This window comes from Haemaphysalis longicornis, unplaced genomic scaffold, assembly GCF_048455015.1.
Source record: "Haemaphysalis longicornis isolate Haplotype H1 unplaced genomic scaffold, Haemaphysalis longicornis Haplotype H1 scaffold_1, whole genome shotgun sequence".
NCBI lineage: Eukaryota > Metazoa > Arthropoda > Arachnida > Ixodida > Ixodidae > Haemaphysalis > Haemaphysalis longicornis.
This window is the reverse complement of record NW_027526203.1, coordinates 25,730,638-25,758,634: the sequence shown is the minus strand read 5'-3', so window position 1 is coordinate 25,758,634 and position 27,997 is coordinate 25,730,638.

Genomic DNA, 27,997 nt, shown 5'->3' with positions numbered 1-27,997 from the left:
CCGTCACAATTTCTGTTTTTATGTAAATCTTCGAAGACACCCTCCAACTTTGTCTTTCGCTTGTGCACGACGTCGGCGCCGTTTCGTCATCAACTGCCAAAGGCCAGCGCCGCAGCATTCCTAGATCGGTTGCACACACCGGCTTTGAGGGAGCATTTAGCGGCAATATACTCCTCGATTCGCGAAACTGCATGCAGGCATGAAAAAATTGCATGAAGCAACGAACTTTCACTTCCAGCTTGACTTCCAGCTTGGCGCATTGAGCGTCGTCTGCTATTTGTAAATACTGAGTATGGGCGTAAGTAACACGCATGGCATGCCTCGTAAACGTCACATCCACACTCAAGATTTACCGATCTGAAAAATGCACGTGGGGTTACGTTCGCTTTGCAAGCCGCACCGCAGAAAAACGACAGAAAGCCATGCACAACTACTCTGGGCTGTCCGCCACCGGCATTCCACTGACGAGCGGTTCGCCACGGGCGGCGCTGTTCGCTGAAACGACGGTGGTGCCATACAACGGCCGCCCGGTCCCTATAGCACTAAAGGTGGCGCTAGTGATTAGCTAGTTATTATGGCCTAGGCTCGCGTTCACAATGCACACATCAAGCAGCATCTTCCGGAGCTAAAAAAATGAACAGCTATGCACCCAACTGGGAACATTTGGGATAGCGAAAGTTATTTTCCACCAAAAAGGCTCGCTAGCGTTCAGCGAAGCAGACGACCCTATTCCACCTTTCTGGAAAATAACTCGTTGCTTCCTTGCTCCACACGGTGCCGAAGATAGGCAGAGTGCCCGATAACGCATGGGAAAAGTACCGAAGACTTAAAGATGCATTTTGAAAGGCGCACTCCAATTGATTCAATCCGAAATTGTAGAACCGCACCGCTGCAAACTTCAAAAAGCGCGCGCTGAGTGCTCACTCAAAAAAAAAAGATAAAAAGCCGTTAAACATTGCAATAAAGGAGTAATTTGTTGCATTTAAAAAAAAACTTGGCTTATAAAACGTTTTTTGCTTTTTATTAAGCGAAAATATTTTACTTTTTAGTTTATGCATTTGTGGTAGTAGTTTTCAGCACCACCAGGGGTTCCTCTGTCGCTTCAATTCAAACACAACAACCGTTGGTCGCGTTTGTCGTTCCAAAGAGTTGCTCTTGCGTTTGTAAGGTTGTTTCCGCAAAAAAGAATGCTTTTGAGAGAGTAAATAGGTAAATTGTGTTTTAAATGCATCTCCAAAATACCTTGCTCAAGCCTTTGTATGCGTGAAGACTGCCACGGTTCCCCAAGCGTCCGGAAACGACTCGGCACGAACAAAGGAGAGTAGCTACTAGCGTGATAAGTAGTAGCAGAGTTTCTTGCGGTCATCGTTAATGAGCTATCACTGCACAGTACCGTAGTTTGGCGAATTCTGTGCGCAGCACACGCCGGTGCCCAGCACCACAATTTGTGAAGAAGTACACGCTTGGGCTTGCAAACTTTTGGCATTACCTTTCTCGTTAAAGAAAACTGTTGAAATGGTACAAGCAGTACAACGAATGCACAGGCTATCAGCCGAGCTCGCGCTGAGCCTTTATGGACTAGTGATGCACAAAACTTTAATAAATTTCGGTGGTGTCACAGCACAACGATGGGGGGGAGCAACTGTACTTTTTTTTATAGTTGGCGCCTTTCATGCTGTACCCCCGTTTTTCTTGTTTTTCGCTCACATTCTCAGATTATATATGACGCACTGGCCGAGAAGAAATAATAGTAAAAGAAAGCGTCTGAGAACACGTTGACCAGACAGAGTTGTAGTTTCTTCCAGGCTCGACTCATTGTCTGTTGTCACTGCTACCAAGATGACACTAACAAAAAAAAACGCAAGAAGTTTGTAGTAAGTCCGCATGTACGCAATGTTTCTCACAGATTCCGGAAAATAGCCAGTAGATAACACATGTCACTACAGAGACTGAATCAGAAATCGTTTGTAAGGTCCCTTTGATGTGATAAAATCCTACATAGGTCAGTGCGTTTAAGAGCATAGTTTAGCGTATGGACATTACAAATACTAGACAGTTGTTGCGCATTATGGTGCGTCCACAAACTAAAACTCAACAATACAATAATCCTACTCATAACTCCAAAGAAAACAATGGAAATGACGGAGGAATTGTCGTTGTTCTGAACACAAATTGTTGGAGTTAATACACCATGTTTCCAAAAACCCGTATGAAATGTATGTCGTGCGATTTTGTAATCTGGACCAAAAATAAAGCTGGAGTGGGGCCAATTTAAGACAATTTGCATTGCCACTGACCGTTACCATATCTCCATGCTGCATTTATTGTTGATGTGATCAGTTGTCTTGAGATATTCATGATGGGCATATTTAGTAAATTTCTGTCTGAGCTAAAAATGAAGCTAATAGACTGCACATTTGCCTTGCTGCTTGTTCCATTTTAGTTGTCTCCTGTCACATAAAACAGTATGACAAAAGGAGAATGGCATATTATCTAGCTGCAAATGTGTGTTTATGGAGAAAGTTTGCAATGGTATTGCTAGTGTCTGACATACTTTAGTTTTCTTCTGCTAACTCACATTTGAGTTATGAATAGTACCAGACCTTCCCAAAATATTGTGTGCATGTTCAAGGCACTGCCCTAGAGTTTTATTCATTCCAATCCTTTCACTGTAGCAGGTTTGAGATTTTTGAATAAGATAAGCTCATTCACAGGCAAAGGCCGGTGAATGAGCTTTTGACTTCTTTTTTGTCCTTGTGCAGTAGGATATTTTCATGTTAGAGTAGTAAAACGCCTCTGCATCCTTGTTTACCTCGAGATAAGTTTTGCTTACCTTAAGTTTCAAACTGCTTTAATTCTCAGTGCTTTAGTTGTGTACACTTTATTATCTCGCATTTTTGCCGGCATCTGGTCGGTGCGTTCAGGGCGCCTTTTCAAGCCCTGGATGTCAACAAAGCTGCCAAGGAGGTGTCGCTGATCAACCTGTCCATGTGTGAGTAGGCCAAGCCGCGCTTGCACAGGGTCAATTAGGACGTTTCTCATTTACAGAAGGTAACCACTTTTTGTGTATAGCTGATGTTGCAGTTGGAATTTTCCTTGCAGACCCGTGATGTGTTTACAGTGCAATTAACCGGTTATGCTGGGTGCATCAGGTTTTGGCAGGATGTGGTATGCAATTTGTGTGCACTAAATGAGAGAGAAGCTGTGCAATTTGTGCTCACTGCCCTTCATGTTACCGCTTTGCATAGAGCTGCCCTTGTGTCTAGTTTTCTTGTCTTCAGGTTTCACCTAGGAATATTTATAACTACGTTCATTGGGTTGTCCTAGGTTGTTATATGTACTCTAGAGTGGCTTAAAGTGGCGTCAAAATGATGTTAGGGCAGGAGATGACAAAGGCTTCAATTTCAGCGTCGTACCTGGGAGATGAAGTGGTTGCTGTTTAGCCAGCTGCAGGGCAATTCGACGGGCTTGCAAACCTCAGAGCTTTGTCACTTGTGGCTTAGCAATGTTTATCACACCGTTATATCCTATTTCCTAAGGTAAATGCGTGTTTTCCCCTTCCGAACTGCTATTTGCACCTATTGGTCCAGTAATCATAAAATGTCCCAGGTGGTGGCCTCTGGATGGGAGGGCCCTGGTTGGTCTCCTGCTCTGGTGGCCGAGGTGCAACTGGAAATCCTGGGCAAGCGCAGCAAACAACGGACGGCCCCACTGTGGGCAGCTCAGCTGGCCTGGGCCATCGTCCGAGGTGACCTGAAGGGCCACACCCTGGCCTATTCGGGCGGCTCTGTGCGGCAGCGACGGCTCGGCCTCAGCAGGCGCCATGCTAGGGGAGGTCACCCGGCAGGCGCTGCTGTAGTGTGCTGTATCCTCAGCCACAGCCGAGCTGGTGGGTGTCAGCCTGGACCTGACCCCAGTGCTGTGCCCTGCAATGCTACTCCCGGGTGGCCCTGCTGCGCATCCGGAGGGCGACTTGTGCTCACTCGTGGTGCATGGAGTGCTGTATCGGGGCGCCTGGCTGCGGCCGCAGTGGGAGCCCAGACACAGGGAGCTCAAGGGCAACGAACCAGTGATGTGATATCTGCGCCGAACCGTGCCGATAGGTAAATCCTGCTACATCCTTCTTCATTTCAAGCAATCTGCGCCAGTCTTGTACCGAAGCTTCGTTTCGCCGGGTTTCCGCAATGTGTTGGCTCTGGTGGGAGGAGTCCTTTACGCCACGGGTGTTGAAGGCATGTTTTACGTAAAATGAAGTGGAAGGAAGTTTTTACATAAAATGTGCTGAGTGCCTTCTGCACGACTGCCTTTCATTTTGCAGAGCCTGCGCTTCTTAAGCCCACAGCTGAGGAAAGAAAAGTCCTCTAGAGCTCATTTTAGGGTGCTGCAAGTGATCTAACCGATGAATTGACTTTGATGGATGAATACATGCTCGTCCAGCTTGAACATGTTGATCAGATCCGTCTACACGAATTGACGAGTATTGGCAGCAGAGTTTTGAGAAGAAGGAGGCTAACAACAAAACCAAATTCCCTCTCTTGGCTTGGCTAGTGAAGGCATTGGTGTGCATTCCACATAGAAAAGCGGTTGGGGAAATGGGCTTCAATAAGAACTGCCGGCACGTTAATGAAAGGGCTCAGTGTGCGATACAAACTGTTCATGGCATCAGGCACATTGTTTCGTTCTTCAAGCGCTTTGACGGAGATGCAAGTCGCTTCAATGTGACACCAGAGGTTTTGAGAGCAGTACAAACATCGAGCAAAGACTGCCAAGAGCGCATTGCGGCTGAAAAGCTCAGGCAGCTAAGCAGTGGTGTCTTGACCCAGCCAAGGCTGGTCCTAGTCATGATGCCCGAGACAGGGTCCAGCAAGAAGTGGAGACCACAAAAATAACATGGTGGCGAATACGGAGCATCTAATTAGCCTCGACATAAAGTCCAAGAGCTTCGGGTATGTCGAAAGTGGGCAGTCTCTTTTACCTGAGGGTAAAGCTAGAATGGTGGCAGCACTGGACAAAATGGCACAAAAAACAACTTTGGACCTGCCACGATAGTTCTACTTTCATGCGTATTTAACCAGAGAAACGTGGGTTTAGCACAAGTGTCTGTTTTGTTTCGTTACATTTTCTGCTTACTTAAACAAGCTCAAAGGTGTTTTCAGGGAATCTAGTCATATTGTGTTTTATTGCCATGTAGTCGTTTTAGCTTCAGGATGTTGTTTTCGTGTACATCAAACTGTCCACTGAGTGACTGTGTTTCGTTCATTCTGGTTTCATGAAAAGTTCTGTAGCCTACCGAATTGAATGCTACCCCGATAGTCGTTTTTTAAATGAAAGTCAAGTTCCTTCATGATCTCTTGGCTCATGTGGTGTATGTACACATCGCATGAACTCTTTTGGTGCTTGTCCTGGGGCATTTCATAGTCACTGCTAAAAGACGTCTGTGCGGCAGAAACTTGTCTGTACCGAAGGCATTTGTTTAAACATTTCTGTGTGCCCAGGATGCTGCTTTTGGGGCTCCTCTTAGTTGTTTTCCTCCCCTTCCAGCAGCTCTCAGCCGTCCTGTGCCCCATGTGGGTTCCAAGCAGAGAAACACCACCTGGAGGTGGCTGACAGCCCTGCCTGCTGGCCATGGAGAGTGGCCAGATTTAACAACAGGGAGGCGAGCTGCTCGCCGCACGGCGGAATCTTCGGCTGCTGGACCAGCTGCTGTTGCTGCCGGGCTGTGCCAGGGAGCGGGACAAAGTCCACAAGGTCCTGGGATGCCTCAGGAGTCATCCCCACGCCTCGCCTCGCCTCCCAGCCCGGTTGATTTGGAACAACATTGAGGAACTGAGGGTTTGTTTGTTTGTTATCTTCTCTTGTGCATGTGTGTGCGTCTTTTTTAATACCCCTTTTTAAGCGTCACTGAAGTGATTTGTAAATATTGCAGGAATACTAGTGCGAATTGTAGTCTGGAGTCTCTAGGCCATATTTTCACCACTCGCGGCATTTACGTGAATTTATTAGGTAGAAATAATCAATTCAGAAATGCGGCCTTCCTCCGCATCCTTCTTGCTGATTTCCTGACATTTTGTGTGACATCAAAACAAGATGGTTTGGCTGCACTACTGTGCAGCTCGCCGACCCTCCGACAGAGTCAGTCGGTCCAGCGTATAGTCTTCTGGCCGCCAGCGGGTCGTCTTAAATTGTTTGCTCAGTTGAAACTAAGCCATGCCCCGTTTGTGCCTGGAAATATCTGCCTTTAGTTTGTTAGTTTGTAGACTGTATTCTGTTTTAACTCACTCCACACATGCGACACTCCGCTGACTGGTACGCTAGTGAAAAAAAATCAAAGGCCAATTGAAGGTGGGAGAAGCTTTATCAAAGTTAATAAATGTACAAAAAAAGAAAACAGCACATAAAACAAGGACACAAGAGAAGACAAATAGACACAAGGGTGCAGACTAGCAAGTGATTTTTTATTTAAGTGAAAAACACATCATTAAGGAAACTGCGGTAACCTAGGGCACAGAACAAAGGTAAACAACCAAAACCACAGCCAAAAGACTGAGCGCAACACGGGGGGCAAAGAACCCTACACTAGGCATGTGCAATCGCTTCGCACATAAACAAACAAGGTGAGGGCCGGGGTAGTCCAAGGACACTAAAAATCACCCCCAAGAGTCCCGTTACGATACGCGATCTCGGTGCTTAGTAGGGACACTGACGGTGAACTGACGCAATCTTCGCCTTGATTTTCAGAATCGCGTACGCTTCAAAAATCTCCTTGCTGCACGCACTCCTGTAACGCTTTGTCACTTTGCATGCTTTGAGGCGTGGCGCACAGCCTTTGCAGTCTTTACAGTTGGTGGCCAGGTTGCTGCCGGTAAAAGTGCGGAGGCTGTCGGCGTGTACCCTCAGTAAATCATTAATGCATCGGCCCATTTGGCCAATGTACGATCACCCACAAGACAAAGGTGTTTCGTAGACGACGCAGCTTGACAGTTAAAAAAGCAAGGCTAAAACGGGGGCTAGTTAGTTATACATATTCTTGAACCGCGCTGTTCTCCCGTCCTTGTGTGCTCTTCCCTTGTCTAAGTTTTAAAACCGCGCGGTTCAAGAAGAGTTAACAAAGCGCTTCTCGTGTCTTTTCCGGCACCCCGCATGTCTATTTTCTTCAGAGTTTACACGCTTACACAACTTGTGTAGCTTGTTAGGTGCCGAAAAAAACAACACGAACCCCCACCTTTTCCTTAGCTTTCTTGATCCTGTACCCAACATTGTGGACGTAAGATAAAACGGCCATCTTGTCGCCCTTGTCCCGTTCGCACCTCGTCTTCTTGGGGCGTGACTCGACAAGAAGCGTCTTGCTAACTGCCAAGATAAGGTCGCAAGAAAACCCTGCTTCCTTCAGTCGCTCCACCTGTGAACAGAAACTCGCCTCAGCTTGATGTGTGCACGAGCGCTGCAGCGCATTCCCGAGAGCTGACGTGAAGTGAAGCAGTCCTTTTTGGATCCAGGGGAATAGATCCAACACACATGGTCACCGTTCACCTTGGGCTCCATAACCAAAAACTGCATCAATCCCCCGACCGGTGCTTCTATTGTTTACGAAAAGACATTGAGGGTGGAGCGAAAGAGTTCAAAACACTTCTTCAACTTGATGTATAGTGCCCTCTGGATCGAGCTGCTACAGCACTAGGAAGTCGTCAATGTAGCGGAAAATCTTAAAGGGGCCCTGAAAGGCATTTTGAGCACACTAAATGAACTAGCGCAATCGCTAGATTGGGTCGCCAACGTCACCTGTGCCAAGTATTACTCTTTTACGCGCAGCGGAAAGCTCACACTTTTGTTGCAAAGTTTGTCGCTTTTTTTCTCACCCTTTCCTTCGTGTTTTTGGACGCCGCCATCTTCACATGTCTACATCATCGATTCCCAGATGTTCGTCATGAGCTAGACATCCTGCTATTGGGCGGCTTTTCACGCACTTCCGGCAAAGAGATGAGTCGTCTGCTCAGCGTCGGCTCGCCGGCTGATCTGCCAGCGGAGTGCCGGAGTGCTTTGCCATTTTACGACAAACGAAACAAGTGTAAACAAACGCTTAACCGTTTGTATTGAATGCAACACGGCCATAACACGACGTGGATTTTATCTTACGTGAGTACGTACCATAAAGAAAGTCCCGTGGCACTTCTTTGGTGCAATCCCAGAGAACGCCCTGAGCCGAATGCCCGGGTTTGACGCGTACATTTTATTCAACTTCAAAACAATCCAGAGATGCGTTTGGAACGAACGCAACGTCACAACATGCGTTGCAAGTCTGAACCGCGATTGACAGACGATGAGTTGCCTCCTCCTGCCTGTCGTAAATACGGCACTCACCTCACACCCGGTTTGCGGGGACGAGCAGCAAGTCACAACTGTGGCGCGCAAGCGAGAAGGCTTTTAGCCAGGCACACTGCACATACCCCATGCGAGGTTGAGTGGTACGTCGTTCGAGAAAGATAATCCAGACCATGGGAAGCACTATCCACCCGCAGATGTACAATGTCGCATTTCATCGCGAAACGAACGCGTCCACAACACACAGGAGGCGATGCACACACACACACACAGCTTCGGTCGCTGCATTGGCTTAGCTGCAAGCTTCGTTCGGACAATCAGCGATGCTACGACGATACAGAGCTGCGTGAGGACGACGTGCTAACCACTTCACGTATTTAAAAACACAGGGGCAAAGAACTAGGTTCATCGGAAGCAAAAAATCTTTCCTCCGTTATAGTGCCTGAAATATACTGGCTAGTGTGCCGAGGGCGGGCTCCAGGCGGGCGCCGGGAGCGATGTACGCGGCCGTCTGCCGCTTGGGGCGCTGCCGTGCGGGAGTGTGCGCGTTCATCCGGCCCGAGCAGATCGCGCGGTTACCTCCGAGCTGCGTAGCAGACGGCAGCGGCAGAACTTTCCATTCCCGCTTGCGACGAAAGCGAGCGAAAGCGACGGGAATTCTGTCGCGCAACCAAAATTTGTCCCGACCATTCGACAAAAACGATCGTCGCGCGACAAAGCGACGGAATTCCTGCCGCTCTCACTCGCTTTCGTCGCAAGTGCGAACGGGCCTTTATGCGCAATCTCCGCCCCACATAAAACAAGCTCTTGCTTGTCGCCTGAGCATACGGTTGATATCTGACTACGTTACACTGTGCTTGCCAGTGTATTTAAACGATGTCACTAGGTTTGAAACGTACGCGCTCGGCGTGCAGCTTTGTAAACGCAAGCGGTTTCACATACGCACGCTATTTTGCTGCTAATAGAGTTTTAGTACAGCGTTTGTGGCCTTTGCATACGCTAAACGCTAAATTTTTGCGTCCCGCTACGTGACACCGCGATGGGAGTTTTAGTCTCATCAGTTTTGCGTAGCGACACACTAATGCATACGGCGCCATCTGTCAAATGTTTTCCGAAATGTCTCGCCGGCTGATCTGCTAGCGGAGTGCCGGAGTGTTTGGACATTTTACGACTATCGAAACAAGTGCAAACAAACGCTTTCCCGTCAGTGTTGAATGCAACACATGGGTGCAGCTTGTCAGAACACGGGTTCTCGCTGATCGAGTGCAGCGTTGGTTTGCTCTTCGCCTTCACGTTCATCGCCGCTGATAAAGCGATCCGATCCGGCGCGTTTTGTGCACGGGTTCTGTGTCGGTTGAAAATGTCTTTTTTCACATGCCGCCGGTAGTAGGAATTACAACCACCGCAAAATAACACCCGGCACCAGCGGGGCCACATCTGAGACCGCGCTTTTTGGATAAACAGTGCGCGGTGCACCAAAGGGAACGAGCGCACGATTCCCCCCACGCGGCTGCGAGTTCGCCGCCGATACCAACTGCAGCCCTGCAGCTACGTACACCGCGAAAGGGCAAGGCCGGGCCGCACACATGCGGCCAGGTCATTCGTTCGCTTTTCCAGCCTGTGTTCATGGTGTCTACAGAGATGAAAAAGCCGAAAAAGCTGGCCCGTAGCAGACGGCAGTCTGTGGGAGCGCAATAGCGGAAGTACGTCACCGCTGAGGAGCGGAGCATCATGGGAGGGGAGGCCAACAGCGAAGAAACAGTTGAAAGGAGGAGGAAATACGGCGCGACGATAATTCGCGGTTTTTGATTTACGATTTCTCAGCTAATACTCATGGCTTTAACAAAATTCTTGCAGGAGGAGATTGCTAATACATTGCTTTATTTGGTTACATGTACATCCATGCATCGGCGGAAGGCATTTCAGGACCCCTTTAATGACGTTAGTGCGGAGCAACGGAAGCAACTGATGAAGTTGTCGAAACGTGCGAGTAGGAGGTGATTGAATATTGGGGCAAGACACGACCCTATACGTACGCGGTCCTTAGGAACATAGGAACGACTACACACCCCTTGAATTGGCTCAGCTGGTTGGGCCGCTGGCACCGTCGCAGAGTCACAACCGCCGGTTGTGCCGAATCTTTCATGCGGAGGCCCGAAGGATTTGGCACAACCGGCGGTTGTGACTCTGCGACGGTGCCAGCGGCCCAACCAGCTGAGCCAATTCAAGGGGTGTGCAGTCGTTCCTATGTTCCTAAGGACAGCGTACGTATAGGGTCGTGTCTTGCCCCAATATTCAGTGACCTCGTACTCGCACGTTTCGACAACTTCGTCAGTTGCTTCCGTTGCTCTGCACTAACGTCATTAAGATTTTCCACTTCGTTGACGACTTCCTAGTGCTGTAGCAGCTCAATTCAGAGGGCACTACACATCAAGTTGAAGAAGTGTTTTGAACTCTTTCGTTCCACCATCAATGTCTTTTCGTAAACAATAGAAGCACCGGTCGGGGGATTGATGCAGTTTTTGGATATGGAGCCCAAGGTGAACTGTGACCATGTGTGTTGGATCTATTCCCCTCGATCCAAAAAGGACTGCTTCACTTCACGTCAGCTCTCGGGAATGCGCTGCAACGCTCGTGCACACACCAAGCTGAGGCGAGTTTCTGTTCACAGGTGGAGCGACTGAAGGAAGCAGGGTTTCCTTGCGACCTTATCTTGGCAGTTGGCGAGAAGCTTCTTGTCGAGTCACGCACCAAGAAGACGACGTGTGAACGGGGCAAGGGCGACAAGATGGCCGTTTTACCTTACGTTCATAATGTTGGGCACAGGATCAAGAAAGCTAGGGGAAAGGTGGGGGTTAGTGTTGTTTTTTCGGCACCTAACAAGCTACACAAGTTGTGTAAGCATGTAAACACCGAAGAAAATAGACATGCGGGGTGCTGGAAAAGACATGAGAAGTGCTTTTTTAACTGTCAAGCATGCGTCGTCTACAAAACCCCCTTGTCCAGTGGATGATCGCACATTGGCTAAACGGGCCGATGCATTAATGATCGACTGAGGGTACACGCCGACAGCCTCCGCACTTTTCCTGGCAGCAACCTGGCCACCCACTGTAAAGAACTGCAAAGGCTGTGCGCCACGCCTCGAAGCACGCGAATCAGGGGTGCGCGCAGGAGGGAGATTTTTGCAGTACGCGATTCTGAAAAAAAGGCGAAGATTGCGTTTCGTGACTGGACTTTCGGGTGTGATTTGGTTGTTCATCTTAGTCCTGTGCCCTAGGTTATCGCACATGTGTAGATCGCAGTTTCCTTCATGATGTGTTTTTCACTCAAATAAAAAATCACTTGCTAGTCTGCGCCCTGTGTGTCTAGTCGTCTTCTCTGGTGTCCTCGTTTTAATCGCAGTTTTCTTTTTCGGAATGTACCAACTAGCCCAAGCTTGCATTCTATTCTACTTAATATAGGTACTAAGAAAATAATGTCAACTGAAAATTACCATACAGGGAAAAATCAGGGTGCATGAAGCGCTTTTTTGTGCTGGGTGAACTAGCACAGCAGTCACCAGCACGATCACACATCTATGAACGCTTTTCTGCTAAAGGAATGCAGTCACTAAAGGTGAGGTATTTGTGAAAATTTGAGGGATGCTTACTGCAGAAGCGCTATTCAAGAAATAGTCGTCTGGGCTGCTTGGAATGCCGAACCTAGTGAAAAATGTGAACTGGGTATACATTATATACATTATACTTATGCCCTCGCCAACACTGGCTTATGGCGGAGTGACTAGGTATATTGTTATGCAATTCGCAAGCTGAAATCCCATAGTGCTAAGTGGTTTATTTGTTTTTGGGCGGTATTTTCTATACTAAAGTCACAATTTTGTGGCTGTTTCTGTAAATCTGGCAACACTTTGTCATTTCTGTAAATCTGGCAACACTTTGTCGTTTCTGTAAGCCTAGCAAAACTTAAGGGTGTGAAAATTATGCGAGTAAATACGGTACTTTACAGAACCGAAACAAACTGGTTTGAATTTTAATCTTGGACATTGTCCAATTACGTAGTAACTTGTATGAACGTCACTGCTTTAGTTGCTGTGGCTGCCTAAGACCGCGCATGGCAGTTTTTCCCTTTTCAGGCCTCATAAAATAAATACCGCCTTATCGACAGGATAAACGATGAAAAGTGTGTTTATTTGAACCATTATACGCAGTTCAAACAAAAAAGACAGCAGCTTGACAAATTCACTTCGGTGTCCTTTTAATACCCTACAACCCGCCGTCAATGGCTAAGGTGTTGTTCAGCTGAGCCTGAGGTCGCAGGTTCGCTTCTCAATTGTGGCGGCCGCTTTTCTGATGGAGGTCGAAAGCAAAAACGCCCTTGTGCTCGAGATCCCGTGCAGGTGGTCAAAATGTTAATCTGGGGCCCTCCACTATGGCGCACCTCATCGCCTGTGTAGCGTCGGCGCGTAAAACATAATACCCCCTCGTGCCTTTGTCTCCTCTCTATCTGCCTGTCATGCCCTCCCCCACTCCCCACACGAGTGGACATACTGGTGTCCATCCCTAAGTGTGACAATGTACAGCTGCTGGTGCACATTCCTTTCTGCCTTCCTGGAAATTCATTCATTTTGGTAAAGGATAAAAATTACTGCAGCCTTAATTCTTATACTTGCTTTCTGGCACCCATACCCATCAATAATACAGTCGAACCCCACTACAACGAACTCTGCTTCAACGAAATTTCCGTTTCGACGAAAAATTTCCAATTCCCCATCAGTTAGCCAGAGAAGTCAGTGCAACACAGTCCTCGCCCCAACGAACCATTTGTCTAGCTTGCTTTCGCATCAACGAAATTTAATAAGTAGCTGTCTGTCTGATACCTTTCACTGCTCACTACTGGTACACATTGTAAGTGACACAGTGCCTTGTGTTCTACCCAGGCATCCTGCTGGCACGGGCAACACGGCTGGAGGCAAGAAGCAAGGACACTCAGCTTCATGGGAACAAGCCAGACTGCTGATGACTGCCACATGAAGCTATCATCCCTGTTTACAAGTATATAGCGGGTTGACGGTTACATTTTTTTGTGAGAGCTTTCTCCTGTAATTCCTTCTACTTTAATGCATATACCTAATGTTGCACTACAAATAAAGCTTCGTTTTCAAAAGAGTACAGGTTGATTTTATCATTTTGTACACAGGACACAAAACATGTGAAATGAGACCTAGCTGGCATCAAGCAAATCTATTCTTGTGAGTTTATGCGAATACCCCCTATTTATGTTGTGCTGCCCGCTTGATGCTTTCTTTGTTCACACAGGCCGGTTGTGGATGTTGCTGCCAGCTGTCAACAATTAACACACCCAGTGGTTGCTTCCAGAACACTCGGCAATGACCAGCCCTTCTCCGATTAAGTATCTTTTAAACTGCGTGCCAGTTTAAGCAAAGATATTTATTCGGAGAACAGCGGGCAGTCGAGTCGGTGTTCCAAAAGCAGCTGCTGGGTGCGTCAGTTGTGGGGACAGCTCGTAGCGATATTTCAGGCTAGCCTGTGTGTACAGAGAAAGAATTTAGTGGGTGCCACGAAGGAACCCCTGAGTAAACGTGGATAACGTAATTCCTAAAACCTCTTGAAAAGGTCTTAAAACTCCTTGAAAAGAAGTTGTATAGACGTCAACAAGAAGGTGCTGAGACATCCTACAAGAAGTCCTGTAGATGTCTTGCAAGCACCCAGATAGACGGCTATAAGCGTCGCGTTAGCACAGCTACAAGACTTCTTCAGGATGGCTTTTATAAATAACTTCTTCGCCAAGATGTCTCTAAGCAGGTCGAATCGTCTTGTGTAGATGTCTTTTAGATTTACAATAGCCCTTTTTGCGTTTATGGGACGTCAAGGCAAGTGTGGGAGGGGTTATGCTGAGGCGTCCAAGCTTCAAGCCAAAGCCCAACACCACGCCTTATGACAGAGGACATGCAACGGGGAAGCCACCGTAAGCGAAACGTTTGCTGTTTTTTTGAGGAGAGGTCTTCGAGTGAGCGTTACGGCACGGACAACACTTTTAAATGCAGAGCATTTCAGTAACTCACGATGTCACCCGCGTTGGCATCCGTAGTCCGCGTCCGCATCGCTCCCCCTACACTATACGCCTCGAGCTTCGCGATCGCTGCGCCGCCTGCCGCCGCTTCTCCGCGGCGTTGACGGGATTTGCGCTGCGTGACTGATAGGGGCTCGTGCAGTGTTTTGGTTCTATTTCGCTTCTTTTCGCCTTTCCGCGCCCTAAAAAACGTGTTAGGGTGACGACTATAGGCGAAGAGTACGTTTAGGTCACTTAAAAAGCAGCTGCGTCTTCGTAGAGTACGCGATCGCCTGCAAGAGCTAGACGGGGACGCGGTATGCGCGCTTCGTCGCCGCTCTTCCGGGCGTCGGCGACGGCAGCAACATATCTCCCATGTCACCTCCAAAACATCAGGCACAAATGAATTCTATTGACGCCTCGTTTAGACCTGATACTGGCACAATGAGAGGTTGGCTTCATTTTGCAGCGTGGACAGTGAATGCGGCTTCGTTTCGTATATATACGCCGCAGAAAAATATGTTTCGGGGATGTGATTACCCAATCGTGGACAATAACTTATGCCTTTTATAAGAATATAAACCATGCGAAAATGTAAAGTATATTCCAAGCCTGTGCGTCGTTAAATATGTGCCCACACACGCCATATAGCAAGAACCAAGTAAATGAAACCACAGAAAAATAAATGCTGTGCCAATGCGGAATTTAGAAACATAATAGCTATAACGGAAATGAATAAAAAAAACAAAAACAGTGCAGCTTCTGGCATGATAAAGACGTTCGTCTAAACTTAAGTCAGGTAGGTTTCACTAGACCAACTATACGCCAAATGTACTGCTATTTCGCGACAAATTGGTGGGAGGGGGGGGGGGGGGGGCGGGGAGGGGGACGCCGTGTACAAATACGGAGCGGAATCAAGCAATGAACGTTTTAGTAATCCCACACATATTTCTCGCTTTCACTTTCCTTTTGTTTTTCTACTTCAACGAAGAGCTGATCGTACGGTGGACGCATTTTTGGAAGTATGCAGGGTAGGCTGTTCAACAAGCGATGAAAGGTGACGTTGGAAGAGTGGTATGTTGATAAAGCCCTCTGATTTCAGTTTCTGCTTTATTCTGCAAGCTCCCTGGGCCATATGGCAATATTTCGAAGAAGACTTTAGTCGCGGACGCAGATTATATACTAAGCCCGTCTCCGCGCTGCTCTCAGAGGATATATGTAGCAGATGAATGTTTGCGGGCGCTCACCTCACGACAAGACGACTCTGTCGTGTGCTGATCCCCGAGTATAATATGCATTGTCCATCTTACTTTTGTTGAATATTCCAGAAATTAACATAGACTGGCTTGTAAATGGTGGTGATCAATATCTGAGGTATAATATTGGCAAACGTAACTGGCGTGCTGTCCGGTATGAGTGCTCCGCTGATTATGTAAGGGCGCAAAACCGATTTAAATCGTAGTGTATAGCCGTAGCATGAACATCTGAGGAACCGGTGGTTACGGAGACACGGCTAGTAAATTCAGGTCAGTGTAACTACAATCGGCTCCATCATACGCCGGTTCCGCGACGCTGGCCTGTGACACACACCTGGCGCTTATACAGACCGAAAATACCACACTAAGATCGCGTCGGAAACATTTACACTCTCGTAAACACACCCCATTTGCGAACAGAGTGACCGCTCCACACAAACATGAATTTCAAACGCCCACAAACGGTAAATCTCAGTCGTGAACGTGCCGCAAAAGCAGCGGCGGCACTGGGGAGCGGGGCGCGGACTCCCGCGCCTGCTTTCAAAACGGGCCGCTAGGGGGATTTCAGTGGCGCCCCTACAGGCCGCGCTCGAGGCGTATATAAACACTTGCCGGCGCAAGGTTTCGATCCTACGACTCTGCGAGAGGAACGCAAGGTGCACGGTACCCTACCAACTGAGCCACAAAGCCGACACAGAACGGGAGGTTACGAACGTGCCTTATATCCTTGACTCATTCAACCGTCGGCCAGAGGTGCGCCCTCTCCCCCGCGTCTTCCTCGCCTTCTCTCCGCTCGCAACGCCCTCTCTCGCCACGTTCGGTTCGGGCGCACAACAGGTGGGGACGTGCGCAACACCCTCTCTTGCCGCGTTAGGTTCGCGCGCAAGAACAGGTGGGGCGCTCGCATCGCGCTCTCTCGCCGCGATCGGTTCGCGCTTAAACCACATATGTCGTTTAAGCGCGCTGCGGTCGCTAACATCTGTGGCGTGATCGTGACGTCAGCATCACGCGTTCGCGTGGTGGCGATTTCGGCGCTATAACACTCTCTCGCGAGGGGCATTGGATTGGATTCGATTGGATTGGCTTGGATTTGGATTGGATTGGACTAAAGTGGATTGTGTTGGATTGTGTTGCGTCATAGCCGCGCCCCGTTGTGTCATAGCCGCTCCACATTGCGTCATAGCCGCGGCAGGGGGTTCACGGCACGTTTCACCATCGACTTCATCGATAATGGCTACGCTGGAAGACAACAATTACAACAACAACCAATACGTAATCCATAGGACTTGCAGGCGCACCCCCCCGCAGAAATGCTCTGCATTTGATCGTGCCCCTCGCGAGGGGGATGTTTTTTCTTTTTTTGAGGGGTAGAAAAGGGGGCGGGGCCAGTGTTTCTGTAACGCGTGTGTAACAATGTGCGACGTGCCTTCATCTTCCATTCATGCGGTGTTCATATCATCTGCGTTGTGCCACCCTTAATGTACGCGGTCTTTCTGAGCGCAAACGTCAAAGTCAATTGTACAGACTCATCAGCGAAAGGCAGTTAGACGTCGTGGCCTTTCAGGAGACTAAAGTAGAGACTGAGCAAAGCACGGAAAGGATGGTGGGGGTGTTAAATTCCAGTTATTAAGTCTGTGTCAGCCATGCCGTTGGTTTATCGGCTGGGTGTCTCATTTTAATACGTCGGAGCAGCGGCACAGTAGTGCAAAACGTGATGTCCAGTTTGTCTGGGCGCTTTGTTATTTGTGATTTTATTTTTGCTTCAAAAGAATGGCGTATTGTTTGCGTGTACGCGCCGACAAAACCCGATGAAAGGAAAGTGTTTTTCGAAGAATTACGGGCGTGGCTTGGCACAGAACGGGTTGTCGTGTTAATGGGAGATTTTAATTGTGTGTGCTCGGCTCGCGATAAATCTACTTGTACTCCTTATCGCGACGGAAGCACGATTGTATTGAATGGTATCGCGGCAGATTTTGGTTTGGAAGACGTGGGGGATGCGTTGGAATGTAAGACGCAGATCCAATTCACCCACTTTCAAGGCACGAGCCACGCAAGATTAGACCGAGCATATATTTCGTTAGAACTTCTGCCGGAGTGCTCGGAGTATGGTGTTACACCCGTGTCGTTCAGCGATCATTGCCTAGTGTCGTTCTTGATTGGAAAGCGCAAAGATAAAAAGTCGTTCAACTGGGACTTGTGGAAAATGAACAGCTTATTGTTGAAGGATGAAGAATTTGTAAAAGAAGTGACGAAAAAGATTAGGAAACTTGAACAGGATACATGTGACTGTGCCTCTAAGTGGGTGAACTTCAAAGCAGAAATTAAGATGTCAGCATTGGAAAGGTCAGCTGCCTTAAATTATGAGAAAAGAAAAAAGGAAGCCCTGCTTAGAGCAAACCTGGAGACGCTTTCTGCACTATAGTGCAAGTCACCTGGACTGTTCAAGGAAGACATTAAAACATTGAAACATCAGATAGAGGCTATAGAACAAGAAAAATATCATGGCGCGATAGTGTGAGCTCGTGCGGAAAAGTTCATGTTAGGGGAAGCCCCTACAAAGAGAGCACTTAGCTCTGAAAAGAGATACGCTACCCGCAACTCTATCGCGGAAATAGAGTATAAAGGGCAGGTTCTCGATGAACAACAAGCAATTAGCAATGCTTTTTGTGAGTTTTATGATGGTTTGTTTTCGTGTCAACCTGTAGGCTTAGAACGATTTAAGGACAATTTTTTAAATTTGTTGTCGACGATAGATGAAGAGGTGAAAGAAAATTTAGAATTACCAATTACAGTAGAAGAAGTTAGGAAGGCTATCGATGAATTAAGTCCTGGAAAGTCTCCAGGCCCTGACGGGTTGTGCACGGCGTTCTACAAAGCTTTCCGCAATCACCTAAGTCCAGTGTTATGTGACCTGTACACAGAAGCGTACACACTAGGAAGACTCCCACCCTCGTTCTCACAATCGCACACTGTTCTCATACCCAAAACAGACGTAAAAGAAGAGCTCAGAAAAGTTACTGCGTATAGGCCGATATCTTTAACGAATGTATATTATAAAATATTAATGAAAGTCTTAGCAAGGAGGTTACAGAGTGTGATAATAGACATAGTAGGCGAACACCAAACATGTGGAATAAAAGGAAGGTCTATAACTAGTAATATACACATAGCACGCAGCATTCTCGAGTGTTGTGACGGAATGGATGAGGTTGTAGCCACGCTACAAATAGACCTTGAGAAGGCCTTTGATAAGGTCTCACATGAGCTACTCTATACTATTTTGGAAAACATAAACCTAGGAAAAGTAATAACGGAGGGCGTAAGAATGGCGTATAAGGAGTGTTCAACAAGGCTGGTAATAAATAAGTCAGTGAGCCGTCAAATAACTGTCATGCGTTCAGTGCGGCAAGGATGCCCGCTGTCCCCTTTACTGTTTTGTTTGTACATCGAGTCGTTTTGTGCTAGCGTAATAAAAAGCAATAATATTCATGGTTTCCAGTTGCAGGCGTGCGAGGTACGTGTATTGGCATACGCGGACGATATCGCTTTATTTTGTCGAGACATAAAAAGTATTAGCAATGCAGTTGCGTTGCTTAAGACATTTTGTGAGTATACTGGGAGCTCTGTAAATTGGAGCAACTGCATGGGATTCTGGCATGGCAATTGGGACGTAACCCCTAGTGTCTTTGAAGGTATGAACTGGCAGGTTGTGCCGGTCAAATACTTAGGCGTGCCACTTGAAAATTACAGAGATAGCGATCCGTACTGGCGAAGCCAGGCGACTGCGATGCGTGATAAAGCGGAAAAGTTGGAAGGGAAGGGGCGTGCGCTGTCGATGTTTGCGCGCGCAACGGTGTGCAACATATTTTTGTTCGCAAAACTTTGGTACGTTTTGCAAGTGATTCACTGTTCTCGCGCTAATGTTCAGCGGCTGCATCGCGTTTGTGCTGTTTTTGTTTGGGGCTCGTCCTGGGAAAGGACGAGTAGGACGAATCTTTTTCGAAGAGTACGCGAAGGCGGTTTATCGCTCTCGCATCTTTTTTTGAGACAAGTGGTGAATCGTTTTTATTTCTTGCGCGAGGTAAAGGACCCCTTCCTGCGCACTGTTATTCAAGTCAGGTTAGGCAGGCTATTGCCCCAATTTATTGTTACGTCATGTCAAAGCTACAATGGAGGAGTACACGGGTATTTAAAAGAAGTTGTTCAAGCGACACAATTTCTTTGTGTACGGTTCTCTATGGAGTACTTGAGTGCCGTGTCGAAGAAAAAGTTGTATAAAGACCTTGCTGAAATCTGTTTTCCTGTTCCTTTATACCGATCCATGTTTCCGGTGGGCCCCGGGCAGAACGTTTTGAAACGTGTAAAAGCTATGGCCATTCCCCCGGGTGTTAAAACATTTTTCTTTAAACTGCACTGTGGAGTGTTACCAGGTAAAACATGGATGTTAGAAAAGGGTCTGTTTGTGCCATGGGGTGTGGACTGTTCTTTGTGTAAAAAGCCCGAGACGGTGGAACATGTTTTTTTGGATTGTTGGGATGGGGTGTTTTTGTGGGACGTTCTTCAGCGAACATTGAAAAAGGAGTTTCCGTTGAGCCCTTATGGCATCCGGTTTCTGGCAGTGCAAAACGATAATGGAGTGCGTTACGACCTAGTGATGTTGCTGGTCCTCCACGGAATATGGAGGTCTCGAATGGCGTTTCGGCACTGTGACGTAGACGGAAGGCCAGCACGGCAGTATTTCTGTGAGAGTGCCCAACGTATTGTAGAAATGTGCAAGAGTCAGAAGTGTACTCCTGAATGGTTGCATGAATTTGAAAAGGTATTGTCTATGCCCCGTTTTTAGTTATGTAGCGCTGGCTTGAGTGAAGTCAGCGAATTTATCATATGTACCGTTGTTTCTGGATTTTGTTTGAAACCGGCAATAAAGAAAAAAAAGGGGCTCGTAGCTAAATCGGTAAGACAATGGGCTCTCGATTTGTTAGTCTATTAGTTCCAGGTTCGATTCCCGGCGGTGCCAGTAAATTCTTTTATTTGCTCGCTGGAGTTTTTTGGTGACACCAACGGTCGCGAAAGAACCCTTGGGGGGTAGAGGTAAAAAGCTTTGCTTTAAAAGATTCCCCGTGCTACATCTCTGCTCCGAGGTGGCGATTACGTTGCATGCCAGGAGGCGTATTTAAACCGGCTGGTGATATTAAACGTGGCTCAAAATCTCGAAAGACGGACGTTCTCGATTTGCATCTAATTCAGAAAAACGGTCGTGGGGAAGGGAGACCAAACTCACTGGTGGTCAGCAGCAAACCGCTTACCACTGAGCAACTCCTGCGGTCACACTTGTCAATAATTAACAATTTCCAGGTGTTGGACATTTTAAACAAATTATTGAATGCAAAAAGTGTGCACACATCGGGTGTGGCCCTTCGCTGTTGCGCAGTGTAGCGCTCGTGCAGTCTGATTGCTCGAATAAAGTCGCAGCGACGGAAGGGTAATGTCGTTTCATACCACGTGCAAGCTGCCAAGAATGACATTTGGTTTGGCCAGCTTGCACTCCGTTCCCGCTAAGCAGCAACACATCATTGCTACATTGGTACTAATGCATTTTCCCTGTGTCCTAAAGGAAGCGTGAAAAAGAAGACGAATATCGGCTGCACTGCATCTTGCTTTCGCGCTCTGCAGTTCTTTGGTTTTACCGTGATAGCGTTATTAGCCTCATTTTTTGATTTGGCCGTGCCTGCTAGCCATCCGATATCAGCCGTGCTCATCAGGCGTGCACGGAAATAAGTCACCTCTGGCACCGGGAAGGTACGACTACGCAACGAGATTTGAGGGCTCCGCCGAACTGTTTTGTGGCGCAATGGCAAATCAAGTTTGGAAAGGAGGACAATGATACAACGGCGAATACGAAAGAAAAGACACGATTTCAGCTGGTGCCGCGCCTGCGCGGTGAAGGTAATTCTATGCCCATTAGGTGGTAGCATGCTCGGCAGACACGATCTCCAGCTGTGGCGGCAACTTACGTCGTCACACCAAAGCGTGTTCCCACAAGAAGATAAAAAATTGCCTCCATCTCTCCGCGAGGGAACCATGGTGTGATGCGGCGCATCTGGGGGTTCAATCGGCATTTCCATTGGGTTGATTCTCTACATCGCGTGAAACGTATTGTGAACTCGTGGGATGCCTTCCATCGCAAACGGATGTTCTCATGCACGGGACGATGGAGGCAATTTTACATTTTCATGCACATGCATACGCGAAATAAGAGAGTACACGGGATTTAGCGGCCACCACCCAGCGCTATACCCGCTTTATATTCACAGCGCTTGAAGGAGAGGCGACTGAGGAGGAGAGTCGCGCATGCGCGCACCGGTGCAGCTGTTAGCGCAGCGTTAACGCAGCGAAGCGCACGCCAACCAAGCGCGCCAGCTGTCGTTATGCTAATGCGCCGGAGTGAGAGTTGCACACAGATGTGGGAGAGGCGAACGGAGGAGGGCTGCGGACGGACGCCGCCGCCACCGCCGACGACGCAGGAGGGACATGCCACAGAGCAAGAGATCCGCCGCATCTAATATAAATTTCCGGTAATTCATCCGCCAAAGATACACGTAGGATACGGGGCGCGCCGTAGTTAAAGTCTCCGGAATAATTTAGACCACCTAACAAACTTCAAAGTTCGCTGAAATCTCGGTACAATGGTGTTTTTGGGAAAACGGAAGCCACGGCCGGGAATCTAACCGCATCCTTAAGCGTGAACCGCATGGAGCGTTTTCGGCTCGCGAAAACGCGCCGCGCACGCCATAGGCACGCTACCGCTGCCGCGGAGCAACCCGAACGCTGCGCGCGGCGCGGCAGGCGGCGGAAACATGGCGGCGGCTTCGGCCGCGAAGTGGCGTCGGGAGCTCGAGCGACCGCATCTGAGCGCTCTCTAAAATGCCGCTGAAGACACGCACGAAGTTGCTTGTGCGGTAAAGGAGCTTATAATGTGGGCGAAAACTGTACTATAAAACACCATCCGCGCCGCTTGTGAAAGCCCGCATTCAATATCTGCAGTGGTGGTAAGCCTAAACATCCACGGCGGAGCCAGCCGGCTCTCTCAGGCGCTTCGAAGCCGCCGCCATGAGGCGCGCGCCTCCCCATTGGCGCAAGTCGCTAGGCTCCTCCCACTGCCGCGCGCGACGTGCGTCCAAATCTAGCCAAGGCAGATGCTGCCGCGGGCGCGGAACCGTCAACGCGGGCGTCGAAAAAACGCACGCGCAACGCCGAGGCGCGCGAATCGCGTGAAAAAACGCTCCATGCGGTCCAGCCTTTAGGCTCAACAGCGCAACGCCGTACCCACTGAGTCACAGCGCCGTGTTTTAAAGCAAAGCTTTCTACCTCTACCCCCCAAGGGTTCTTTCGCGACCGTTGGTGTCACCAGAAAACTCCCGGAAAGAAATAAAAGAATTTACTGCACCACCAGGGATCGAACCTGGAACTAACAGAATAACAAACCAAGAGCCCGTAGTCTCACCGATTCAGCTACGAGCCCACACAGAGACGGCAAAGACAAGTGGTGCACTTACCAAGCACATCTACGGCTTAACGCCTGACTTCTCGCTAAATTCTACGCGATAGCGATTAAAGGAAGCACACACTAACCCATGGCGTCTCACTTCTAGTACGACGTCAATGGGCCTGTGGCTTGCAGTGTTCGCGTAAAAAAATATCAGTTCCTTGTCGTCCGCCATCACGCCAGGCGATACCTCAAGAAACACATTCAAATACTCCTTGATGGCCAGGCCATCACTCCATGCCCCAGCATCAAAATCCTGGGCCTACATCTTCAGGACAACACCAAGAGTAACATATCCTTGCAGTTCGTCAAACACGACATTAATAAATTATAAACATGATCCGCCGAGTTACAACCAAGACGCGAGGCCTCAAGGAATCCGACACCGTTCGATTAGCTTTCGTCTTCTCCAGAATCACTTACGTCAACCCCCTGTCTTCTTCTCGGCAAGGAGGACATAAAGATGCTTTATATAATGATTAGAATGGCGGTTGAGCAAGCCATTTGTCTTCCCATGAGGGCGCTCAGAGAGGCTGCTTATCACGGGGCTCTAAAAAGCTGAGAGGTGGTCATCTTTCTACCCAGAAGCTCCGAATGAGCATAACTGCGGCGGTTTGCTGAATCTTTCACCAGATTGGCTGGGCAGCACAGAATATCACTCCGCTTGATGTACTCCTGGGCTTTTGGCGACAAGAAAAAAATATGCTCCCTTTGCTTAGACATATGAACCCCTCAGATGACGAGGGTCACCGACAAGCACGGGCTCAAGCGCTCAACATCACCAGCGGTGGAGATCATGCAGTTTTCTACACTGACGCCTCCAAACATAGAGTGCAGCAGTACGTCATCATCGTGTCTGCCTCCAGAACCAACCTCCTTGCTGTGCCACACTCAAGACCGAAGACATGATGGCAACAGAAGAGGCAGCCGTCACCTTGGCTCTCAACCAAGGGTTTGTAAAGTAGTCACAAATTCCCAACAAGCCTAACAGAACTACCTGTCGGGTTTGGTGTCCCGACCTGCACTGCGTGTGCTAAAAAACCACTCCTGAAATGGTTCCATTCAGCTCATCTGGACACCTGCTCACGTTTCTATGGAGCGCAACGAATTACGCCCACCAAGCCTGCACTTTCACCCTCAGTGCTATGGAGCTGCACGAGGGCAGTCACCCGCTTGTCTCAATCAGGGACATAAACCAGAATTATCGCTATCTGAGGCAGACTCTACCTTTGGCTTACACTGACCTTTCCATAGAACAACAAACTACCCTACGGCTCATATAATCCGGCTCCTTCCCACAGCGGATGCGTGTTCACTTAATGCATCCGAATCGCTAAGACGCTGCATGTAAATTTTGCTCAAAAGTAGGTACACTCTGCCACATAATCGGGGTGTGCAACTTTAGCCCTGAGCACCTCCTCTGTTTTTGTCAGCTACCTAACAAGAGCAATGGGAGATGCTGCTATCCAGCCCTTCTCTACCTACCCAACTTCAACTGGTGGACAGGCGGCGCGGACTGAATATGGGCTACAGTGAAGAAGGAACCACTCTCCTGGACCGCACTTTGGGCCGTTCAGAAGTCCTAATAAAGTGTTTCCTCCTCCAGCTCCAGCTCCTCCGCCTCCACCTCCTCTTCCTCCTCCTCCTCGTTCTCCTTTCCTCCTCCTTCTCCTCCACCGTCTATGCCACCGATCTCATCGCCTCCGTCCGCTACGGCAAAGACGGAGAAGTGAAATCGTCTGACACCGGGTTTGAGCTTTTATTTTATAAAAAAAGTTTCCACTGATGTGCTACACCAATACAACTCAACCAACCACCATTCATTCCTCATGCAATAATTTTACCTGCGCAAGAATATCTCTTTGAAGTAATACAGGGTGTGGTTAAGTACATTTCACTTCTCTCTGGTTTAAGGATTTGTAGAGCGACGTGAGTGAATTTGTGATGTCGCATCGATAATCGTTGTAGGTGCCGTTTACAGCTTTGCTTTCAAACCACATTCACCGAGTGGATTGGCGCCAATTTTTTTAAATGCAGAGCATTTCAGTAACTCACGATGTCACCCGCGTTGGCGTCCGTAGTCCGCACGCTCACTGCGCATGCGCGTCGAGTCGAGGCGAAAGCGAACACATCTCTCGCGAGGGGCATTGGATTGGATTCGAACACTCACTCGCGAGGGGCATTGGATTGGATTCGATTGGATTCGCTTGGATTGGATTGGCTTGGCTTGGCTTGGATTGGATTTGTATTGGATTGGATTGGATTAAAGTGGATTGTGTTGGATTGTGTTGCGTCATAGCCGCGGCACGTTGCGTCATAGCCGCGGCAGACGCGCTTGGGCCGGCGCATGTGCAGTACTCTCTCTTCCGCGGTTTCCTCTCCTTCGGGCGCCCTGCGCATATAACCGGTGTGCCGTTCTCCGGCCAAGCAACATCCGCGGTTGGCTCAAACACCTAGAGTCCACGCCGCTTTACAAGTACGCCAACGTCGTCGACTGGGACCGGCTTACGCAGTCCCCTCAACGTATATAAGCGGCGGAGGGCGCGTTCGGAATTCAGCCAAGGGCGTCTTTGCATGGCTTACGCTTGACGTGACGCTTTGCTTGACTCGAGTAGATGCGACGCATTTACTCGAGTTCCCCCCGTGGGAAGATGCGGGCGGCTTTTCACCGGAGGTTATGCCGGCACCAACATTGGGTGACCTCACTAAAACAGCACGAAAAGGATTAAGGGCACTCTCTCAGAAATCAAGGAAGGTATATATTGTCACGAAGCCAAGGACGACGCAGTTGTTTTGAAAAGAAACAAGTTTATTGGAGCGAACTTGTGCTCCCGTAAAAACTGAAAAGAATACAGAGGCGGCGAAGCAGCGGTCAACAAAGTGACGTACGTTCGTCGGCGAGCGTCGCAGAATCGAATGACGCGGCGTCTGCTGTGCAGGCTTTTATCTTTCGGCGCGAGAGTTTCTGGAACCGTCGATTCGCATTCAGAACATTGTAGATCACAGAAAATTATTCTGGGCTAGCGGCGTTAGGGCGAAACACTCTGCTTATCTGAATGAGATAGCCCGTGCGGCATAAAAATAAAGAATGGAACACGCGCTTCGCATGGGACATAGATAACAGAGCCGGGCGCGGCCGGGCATTAAAACAAACAATCAATAAAGAAACCCGTACATGGTTCGCGGCATTACCCCCCTGTAAGAGTGCATCGACCCGATGCTAAAATAAAGGACAGTCCGAACAAACAGCAACAACAAAACAACAACAAAAAAAGTTCGTCTTCTTGCGAAATACGGTTTGAGGCGAACCAGGTGGACGACTTCGGGTCGCGTGCGTCGTCGTGATGTGCTGGAATCACCACTTGGGATCACTTCGTAGGTTAATTGGCCAACACGTCGTAGAATCTGGTAGGGTTCGAAATACCGTCGCAGAAGCTTCTCACTGAGTCCGCGTCGTCGAATGGGAGTCCAAACCCACACACGATCCCCTGGTTGGTACTCGGTGTCTCGGCGTCGGAGGTTGTAGCGGCCGGCATCCACCAGCTGCTGGTCCGTTATACGAACTCCAGCGAGCTGGCGGGCCTCCTCCGCACGTTGAAGGTATCCTTGGACGTCGGCATTGAGGTCGTCGTCTTCTACATGCGGAAGCACGGCGTCGAGCATCGTAGTCGGCCGTCTTCCGTAGACAAGCTCGAACGGTGTCATGTGCGTAGTTTCCTGCGTCGCTGTAATGTACGCAAACGTGACATACGGGAGGACTTCGTCCCAAGTCTTATGTCCAACGTCGACGTACATGGACAGCATATCCGCAATCGTCTTGTTCAGACGTTCCGTTAGTCCGTTCGTTTGGGGGTGGAACGCCGTCGTTCTTCGGTTATCCGTGTTGCTGTAGCGTAAGATTCCTTGCATCAGTTCCGCGGTAAAGGCTGTTCCTCGGTCCGTGATTAGGACTTCAGGAGCTTAATGTCGCAGCACAACTTGGTTTATAAAGAACTTGACAACTTCTTGTGCAGTCCCCCGCAGAAGAGCGGCGGTCTCTGCGTAGCGCGTAATGTAGTCTGTCGCTACGACAATCCACTTGTTCTCCGATCGTGACGTCGGGGACGGGGCTAGAAGGTCCATTCCAATCTGTGTAAAGGGCCTCGACGGGACGGTGATCGGTTGCAGAAGTCCGGCGGGTCTTGTCGGCCGCGTGTTTCGTCGCTGGCAGTCACGGCAACTCCGAATGTAGTGGGTGACGTCGAATGTAAGGCGGGGCCAGAAGTACTTCAACTTAATTTTTGCAATAGTGCGAGCTGTGCCGAGATGTCGGGAAGACGGGTCGTCGTGGGACGCTTCCAAAATGTCGTCACGAAGGTCTGCGGGGATGACAAGTAGATAATTCGTTCTTGTTCCGGGGCTAAAATTCTTCTTCACGAGGACGGAGTTTTTGAGGCTGAATGCTGGTAAGTTCTGCTTGAACGCTCTAGGCACGGCGACGTTTCGTCCTTCGAGTTAGTCGATCATTACGCGCAAGTCCGGGTCGGCACGCTGCTGGGCGGCTAGGTCGCTCTCCGTAACAACCCCGAAGAACGCGCTGTCTTCATCGGAGTCTTGTGGTGGTGGGTCGACAGGGGCGCGGGACAGGCAGTCGGCGTCGGAGTGTTTCCTGCCGGATTTGTAGACGATTGTAACGTCGAACTCTTGAAGGCGCAAACTCCACCGCCCAAGACGGCCAGAGGGGTCCTTCAAATTGGCGAGCAAACACAGTGCATGGTGGTCTGTTACAACCTTGAACGGTGTGCCATACACGTATGGGCGAAACCTT